At 31.6% G+C, this 8923-nt stretch overlaps 1 long non-coding RNA gene across 2 annotated transcripts; it reads right to left on the bottom strand.

The window, feature by feature from the left end:
• Positions 1-339: 339 nt before the first annotated feature.
• Positions 340-3508, bottom strand: LOC122593135. Of its 2 annotated transcripts, none has more exons than XR_006322798.1 (3): positions 3239-3508; positions 1869-2117; positions 340-706 (listed from the first exon to the last, which is right to left on the bottom strand). It is a non-coding gene; the product is annotated as an uncharacterized LOC122593135 (long non-coding RNA). The 2 variants fall into 2 exon arrangements; XR_006322797.1 differs by having other exon boundaries at positions 340-697; positions 3239-3507.
• Positions 3509-8923: the final 5415 nt, after the last annotated feature.

Below are 8923 nucleotides of genomic sequence, written 5' to 3'. Positions count from 1 at the left end.
GTAAAATGCTAGTTGGGATTAATAATTCAAAGGGTTTATATAGACAACCTCCGATGTGCGGGTAAAATGCTAGTTTTGATTAATAATTCAAAGGGTTTATATAGACAACCTCCGATGTTATGTCTTCGATTTGTTAGAATGCATGTTTCAATATGTTAAATTCGTTAGTAGTAAACATATTGCAGATTTCCATTTGTTAGATAGGCATATGTTATGTACCAGTACCAGTTTAGTATCAATTTCTCGAAATTTTTGTTCATCGCTGTGGACCGGTTGCACAAAGACATCTTCAAAGCGATTCATCTAGCACCTCTTACATGTGACCACTGGAATATAAAAGGGAGTAAAAGATGTTATCTTTTATTTATATAATTCCAAGACAAAACACTTGCAGGTTGATGTCGACAATTATTATGTTAAGATTCGTCTGAAATACAAGGGCCAAACCAATCAATAAACCCCGAAAGATTGTTGAAAAAGTAACATTTCGCATAGAACAGGTTACTCGGGCAGTGGAAGTAGATAGACAAAGTCACACCTAAAGAACAAACACACTCTCAAGAAATCAAGGAAGGACATGTACATTTCCAGCTCCAAGCTTCACCGACAGGACACACACGAGACTTCCATTTGTTTTCGATCATAACCTTTGGTTGTCACCATGCGGAATGCAGCTGCCGATTTCTGCAAGAACATACTGTGCATACTGTTTAAGAAGACAGCAGACTAAAAATCAAGTTCTCTCTCTAGTAGGTCAATTAACCACAAGTAAAAGGTGACGTGGTGAAACATATATATTTGCAGAACAAAGAAACCATATATAACAAAAGAGAAAACATAGTATGTGAGGGGTTCTACACCCAATAACCTTTGGTTGTCACCATGCGGAATGCAGTTTTCTGCAAGAACATACTGTGCATACTGTTTAAGAACAGCAGACTGAAAAAATCAAGTTATCTCTCTAGTACGTCAATTAATTACCAGTAAAAGGTGACGTGGTGAAACATATATATTTGCAAAACAAAGAAACCAAATATAACAAAAGAGAAAACATAGTATGTGGCTGTTAAACACTCCAGCTTGGGTGTAGAACCCCTCACATACTAATTTTTTAATATATATATATATATATAAATGCTTGGCCCCATGTTTTTATGGATTAAAAAAACAAGATGTGAGGGGTTCTACACCCAAGCTTAGGTGTCTAACAGCCACATAAAACATAACCTCATAACAAAAGTAGCAACTCGACTTATATCCTGTTTTCATAGCACTATTTTAGCGATTTCCAATATCACAAAGAAACTATGAAACTAATACGATAGTCGAGAGATAAAGGTAATAGAATCATAGGATCAATGTGCCTAGTTGCATACGACAAGTTCACATGTATGGGCTAGTGATTAAAGTAATCAGAGGTTACCTTCCTTGAATCAAACAGAAAAAACTCAGCATGCTAATCAAATTTGTTGAAGTTTACAAAACGTAAAAACAAAAAGTATTTAGTCAACATTCATAAAAAAAGAAAAGATCACGAAGAATTATACGAGTAGTTTGAAGAACTTTCTGTAACTTGATCAAGTATAACTAGGGTAACATTTGACAAAACCTTCAGATTTAAAGGAACCATTTCTGTTCTATTTTTCCATTAATGTTCTTTAGGTAATATAATCTACTACAGGAAAAAGCACTAGAACAAAATGAAGAAATACACTTCAGATTTTTGCATCTAGATCCGCAAGAATAACTATATAAAAAATAGAAAACATAAATCCTACAATGCACAACCCGACATTTGCATAGAGATCACTGTTACCATAAGCTATACATCAGAAAAAAAACAATCAAGACAACAAAGTTTATATTACCTTTACACTTCTTCCGGGACACTGTACCAATTGTGAGTAGCCCATAACGACGATCATTTACTATTTCTCAATCTTTCAATCCTTTAACGTGCTTTACCTATTGAAAATAGAGGTACCAATAAACGTAGAGATCTGAAATAATCCGATAACTGCAACAAGAGCGTATGATGCAATCCAAATAGCAGCCGCGTAAAGTGAGGTTAGGACACCAGGGTAAGCCATAAAAATCAGGAAAGCATCACAATAATCCTGAAACAACAATAAACACATTTATGGGAAGTCATGTACTAATCATTAAACTCAGAAAAGACCACAACATATTCCTTCACATAATGTACACTTGTAAAGAATAAAAATATAAAATTGATTAAAATCTTCCGATTTAACCCAAATTATTTCGTACAAGATCATCATTTTCTTTTAATCTTTTAATCATTCTTTGTACAACTACAACCATTTCCAATCCGGGTTTGGACCTGACTTTAAAACATCTGGGATAGCCAGGAAAAAGTCAAGGAAACGGCCACAATACCAGGTGATCATACCCAAAAAGGCGTGACTTTCTCGAGTAGTCGAACCAGGATCCCTCTTTGTTTATCCAATTTTTATTCACCAACCAACAAGAAGTAAACATGCTACCCAGATACATAATATATCTTTATGGATGAATATAGTACACACATTTTTTACATACATTATCAGATAAACCTCCTACATAGAAACACAATCAAACAACAAACTTATCACTAAACCCTTAAACCATTAATACTATCCAAAAAAGCACTAAACTTTATGCAACAAATATGTAATCTTGAAAACCCTTGTAAAGAATAAAAATATAAAATTGATTAAAAAATCTTCCGATTTAACGTTATTTCATGCAAGATCATCATTTTCTTTTAATCTTTCTTTGTATAACTACAACCATTTCCAATCCGGGTTTGAACCTGACTACTGGGATCGCCAGGGAAAAAGTCAAGGAAACGGACACAATACAGGGTGATCAGACTCAAAGAGTCAAAGGTTTGACTTTCTCGAATAGTCGAACAAGGATCCCTCTTCGTTTACCCAATTTTTATCAACCAACCAACAAGAAGTAATACACTAGCCAAATACATAATCTTTCTTCATAGATGAATATAGTATACACATTTTCTACGTACATTATCAGATAAACCTCCTACATAGAAACACAATTATACACACAAAAAAACAAACAAACTAATCACTAAACCCTTAAACCATTAATACTATCCAAAAAAGCACTAAACTTTAAGCAACAAATCTATAATCTTGAAAGCCCTTGTACAAAAATCATGAAATAACAGAAAAAAACGAGTTCAAAAGTATATGATCAAAAGGGGGATTACCTTAGAATGAAGATTATTGATTGATTGAAAACAAAAGGGGAGAATGGTTATGAAGGGTTTTACTAAAATTATTGATTTTGATCAGCAAGAAAGATTTCGTCTGGATTAAAGGAAAGGATCAATTGATTGGTTCCCCTGTGGTGTTGTCCTTGTGGAGGGCCATTCACTTTTAGAAACCTCTTTTCTTTCTTCCTTACTTGTGAGATGTTTTTTCCTTTTCTTTTTGTCCTTTTGTCAACTCTCTTTCTAAAGAAATGTTTGGTTCTTGGGTTTGGACTTTTGGTTGAAGGGATATATAATTTGATTATTTGATTTACATCCAATATTTAGTCTTGGTCCTATTCGTTCATCTATGATCTTCAAATAGATTTTGACCACACTTACAAATACAAAGTACTAATATTGGTCTAATATCTATTTTTTTTATTATTATTATTTTTAAGTTAATTTCAATTTAGACATGTTAGAGACAATTTTAATAAGCGATTTGTTGGACCTTTAACCCCCTTCTCATGGATAATACCTTAAGATGAGAAACCCAAGACTCGAACCTAAGACTTTAGGAAAAACTCACCTCCAGGACCCACATAGGAGATTTAAAAGATATAATATCTTGCCTTTGTTATTTTATACACTATTTTATTATCTTATGATTACTTATATGGCTTTATTCGAGATCTCGGATAAGGTACACTATTTATTAATGAGAAATGATTAATCCTTCTAACCATAGCCTAATAATCCTTCTAACTATAAGATGATGACATGTAAAAAAATCAGGGGGCAAGATTAGAAAAAAGAATTAGTTGATACCACATGTCATCTTCTTAATGTATTAGGAAGATTATTAGGCTATTTAGTTATAAGGATTTATCATTTTCCTTTATCAATATCTTCAATCGTTTCGGTTAGATCAAATTTTCACATCTATAATTTTGGATATTTAATTTTTGACTTTGCTTTATACTAGATTTTAGGACCGTGTTAAATACACGGACTTACAATTGTATCAATATTAGATGTTAGTTTATTATGATTTAAAATTTAGTTTATAACTTTTAGTAGTAAAAAGTTGATCTATATTAATTATAAAACTTTGAGTTTTATAGTGAAATATTTTTTAAAATATGTTGATCGAAGCTGATTAATGTGACATACATAACGATACTCGGATATTACAAAATCATAATATGTCCATCAAAGTGGTAGATTGTGATATACTTAGCCGATATTTGAATATTAAAAAATCATAATAAGTCACTATCATTTTATTTGATTTATTGTTACAGAAGATGATATTATATTCTTAATTACACTTTTATAAAATATTTTTTATTTTTAAATGAAACATATTCTAAATATTTTAATTAGAATATGACAATGTTATATATGTTGCCTATAAAGATTACTTTTTTACATGTTTTATTTTTTGTATATGTATTGTAACAATTAGTAAAAAAAATTCAAAAAAAGAAAAATAATACAATTACTTTTAAAATTGTGATATATTTACATTTAATTTTATTTATGTTTTAGTAATTAATTTTATATTTATATGATAGTATGTATAGTTATGATATATAATAGCTATTATTCTATTGAACATGAATTATCTATTATTCTTTTGGATATTTATTAGCTATCATACTTTATCTATTATATTGGGATTAATGGTTAAAAAGTGTAAATTAAAGTCAAAGTTGAAAACAAAAGTCAACTTTAAAAAATCGAGATTTGTGATTGATTAATAAGTTTTTAGCGCAGCTGCTTTTTAGTATATTAAAAAAAAAATTCCTAGAAAAAAAATTAGAAATTAAATTTTAATTAATTAAATGATGAAAATTTAAAACAAAATCTCAAGTTGATAACTACAAATTATAATAATTATAAATTAAGTTTTTAGTGAGGGTAAAAAGTGTAAATTATTGATGGTAAATAAAAAAGGGTAAATTAGTGAGAATTTTTTCTACAAATATTAATATAAAAATAATATACTAATATATTTGGATAATGATTATTAGAATTTTTGATTTATTACTAAATTAATAATGACATAATCAATTTCCAATTTGATAAAATCGAAAGCTATGATTGGTTAATAAAATTCTCTATCTCCAAGCGATGATGTGACATATCTCTTTGCTCGCCACATCATCTTTTTCCTACGTGTCGTTTATACATTGTTATTCTCTTAAACGTTGACATATAAGCTATCACTTATGAATATTGTGTTTATGTTATAAGATGGAGAGAAGAATTGAGAGAGGAGAAGAGGTAATCGTATTAATGAGGGATTACATTATGCCTTATATTTATAGGCAAACATATAGAACATTCTAGAGATTTACAAGGGCTATATTATGGAAGGTGAATATCCATCATAATATAAAATCATAATACTCCCCCTTTGATATTCATGCTTTATTATACGCAAATATAATGTTTGTTGCCTCATTAAAAACCTTACCAAGAAAAACCCAGTGGGATAAAAACTCGGTGAAGGGAAAAAGAGTGCAGCGCGTATAATATTCCCCCTCATTTGAATATCCATCTTTGAATTATCGAATGTCAATCTTGTATATAAACGACTCAATAATCTGCCAAATTATTGCTCGATGAGGTTTGATGAAGATTGATTGTGTCATCGTCTTGTTGATCATATGTTGAAATTGACTCTAAAGTCACTTGAGCTTGATCTATATACACCACGTTATCTTCAAATAACACTATTGAATATTTCTTGCTAATATCGCGAACACATTCTTCTTGGGTATTTTCATCATTGATCTTTGACCATGATCATCTTCATAGCTTTATGATGTAGTTGTTGATGATTGCTTGTAACACCCCAATAATTTTAAGATAAATAAATTAACCCCTTTTTGTAGTTTTGACATTAAAATAATTTCCCAGTATTTTATTTTTGGATATGGGGTTTATTTAGTTGGAACTTTAGCGGATAGCGGGTAAAATACCCTCAAAAATGGAAGTGGGTCGTGGCACCCATAGAATGTGCCAGCCACACACACCCATCTAATTCTTATTCCAATATTCTTCTTCTTCTTCTTTCACATGCAATCCACCCCTATTTCCTTCAAAATCAAGGTCAAAATACTTTCAAATTCAAGACTAGATATCACCCTAACAATCATCCCCATCAATTTATCTCCATTCAAGAGTTTGAAAGTTAGCGTTTTGGTGGTTCTAGGTGGTGGCCGAAATTAATTAAGAAAAGGGAAAAATTGGTGAATTGAAAACCTAAGCTATTATCTTCTATTGTGAGATATTGATTCCTATTTGATTATTTCATTTGTTATTGAGAATTAGGGTTTATGGATGAACCATTTTGGGGTTTTTGCTAGAATTTGAATTATGGTAGTTTTTCCCCAATTCCTTAGTTAACCTAGCTGTCATTGAGTTATATGATGCATTTGATTATGAAATTTATAGGGTTATGTGATGATTTGAGTTTATGAGAAAATATGAGTTTTTGCTGTTAATGGAATATGGATGAAAATGGTAGGTTGAACTACCTAATGTTAATCTTGAGAATGGAAGTAACTCAATGACAAATGGGTTGGGTTTTGGGTTTGGAAAGGCTAGTGAATGAGAATTTGGTATTTTGAGCAACTAGATGAAATGGCCACATGATGGTGGTAAAATGAGATTTTTAGCAAAATGATAGATAATTGAGATTGATGAGTTAGAAAGATTGAGCTTTGTTAAGTGAAACTTGATTTTAAGCCAACTCAAGGAAATTGAGTTTGGGTGAATAGGAATGCTAGTGAATCGTTAGTTTGGCTAAGTGAGTTAGCCAAGATTGTGAATAAAGTCTTATGTGCATATTGTATTGAATTGATAGGTTGAAAGCTTTGCACTTGTTGTTGCATTGTTGATTGTTGTTAGTCGCGGAAAAGGTGAGTACTCTTGCATACTCTTATATGTGTGTTGGGTCGATTACCATATGATGGTGGATTCCATGTGTGGTAATCGATTTGGCGTTAGGGCCTTATTAAGGCCGGGGCCTAAGAACCCCATAGTTGATATGAGATAAAGGCCTAAGAACCTCTTGAGATTATTGTTTAGCGTATATGGATCCATGTATGTTTTGTTAGCGCAAAAGTGAGTATGCAAGTGATGATATGACGGTATCATTGGCTACATGCGATAGTCTTTTGTGTTTTTGCCCTCATTCGTATATATATTTGTATGCATGTTTATTCACTAAGCATTCGCTTACTTTTTAGTTGTTTACCATTTTTATAGGTAGTTCCGGAAGAAGGAACTAGTTGTTGATCTAAAGCTTGAAGTATTAGAAGTAAAGATTTTGCAAGACTTGGAGGTATTTAGGTCATTCATGGATGAATGACAATCTTGTGGTTTAGAGGCTTAGTCATCCCTCTCCTTATGGCTCTTGGTACATTTTGTTTTGATGGTCATTCTATTGTCAAATTTCTGTAAATGGTCAAGTGTGGTTCCATGAATTTGCAAAACTTGTACTTTGACTTAAAAAGCGTCAAAATGGGTAAGATGACCCGTTTACTTGTAGAAACTTGGTTTGTATAAATGGATGGTATGGAGACTTTTGGAAATGTAGTGTTAGTTGATTTATGTCAAAACTAAGTTGCTAATCAGTTGTCGGAAGCTCGGTTTTGAGAAAAAGGGGTCGAAAGTTGTTCAATGTGTCAAAAGTACGAAACCTGAAGAGGACGGCTCTTGTAGACGGCCTCTGCAGGATACAAGAGCCATGCTCCTCTGTAATTTTTACACTTTTTTTTCCGAGGCTTCGTTTGACCTTTCCGGGACCTGAAACTCATACAATAGACTTATATTAACTATCTAAGAAGGTTCAATTTGTCATTTTTCAAATTTGAGAACTTTAATTTTTGGCAAAAATTGGCTGTATTTTTCTAAGTATAATTTAACAAATTTGCGTTTCTTTTCTTTTATGTTCATACTTTTGGGACTAAATTGAGTCGAGGCGTTTCATTGCTAAACCTCCACCAAATTCTCCGTGACAGTGCTTTAGGCGGATGAGACAAATATCTAGAATCAACATATCCAATCATCTTTGCAAGTGAACTTTGATCAATTAATCTCATATCTCATGTATCGAAGTATGTCTTCAGTTTCATCCAGCGTTAGCTTGTTGATTCGTAGTCATGTATTGCTAACACATTTATAGAAAAATGCAATATCAGGGATATGTAGTACTATCAATAGTACTGAAAAAATATATCAACATCCCATTTGTGGTTCGAAAACTGATAATAGCTTAACGAGTAAGTCTTGCCAATATTGAAGCTCTTTGACCTTTCGTCAATATACTTTCATAAACAGACAAAAGTCTCATTCAATTTATGCTCGATCTTTCGAGATAATACAACACTAAGTTGTATTATATCCATCTCATCATGAGATTCAATTATATAAATTTTGACATCCACTCATTAATTACTTATAAATCTCCCCCTTGGATGTCTAATTTGCAAAATTATGCCTCGTTAAAACATAATGATATCAATATGTAACTGATGATATTTCATGTGGGCAATTTTGCCATACACATATCTTGTTCCTCCATATAATGACATAGTAATATCAAAACCAATATCGTTCATAAGGACCATTAGTTTATATGTTGATCATCAGAAATATGATTCATGCTCCAAGCATTTTATATTT

This window comes from Erigeron canadensis, chromosome 3 (genome assembly GCF_010389155.1).
Source record: "Erigeron canadensis isolate Cc75 chromosome 3, C_canadensis_v1, whole genome shotgun sequence".
Lineage (NCBI taxonomy): Eukaryota > Viridiplantae > Streptophyta > Magnoliopsida > Asterales > Asteraceae > Erigeron > Erigeron canadensis.
The sequence above is the reverse complement of the archived record's forward strand: the minus strand, read 5'-3'. Positions and strand labels throughout refer to the sequence as shown.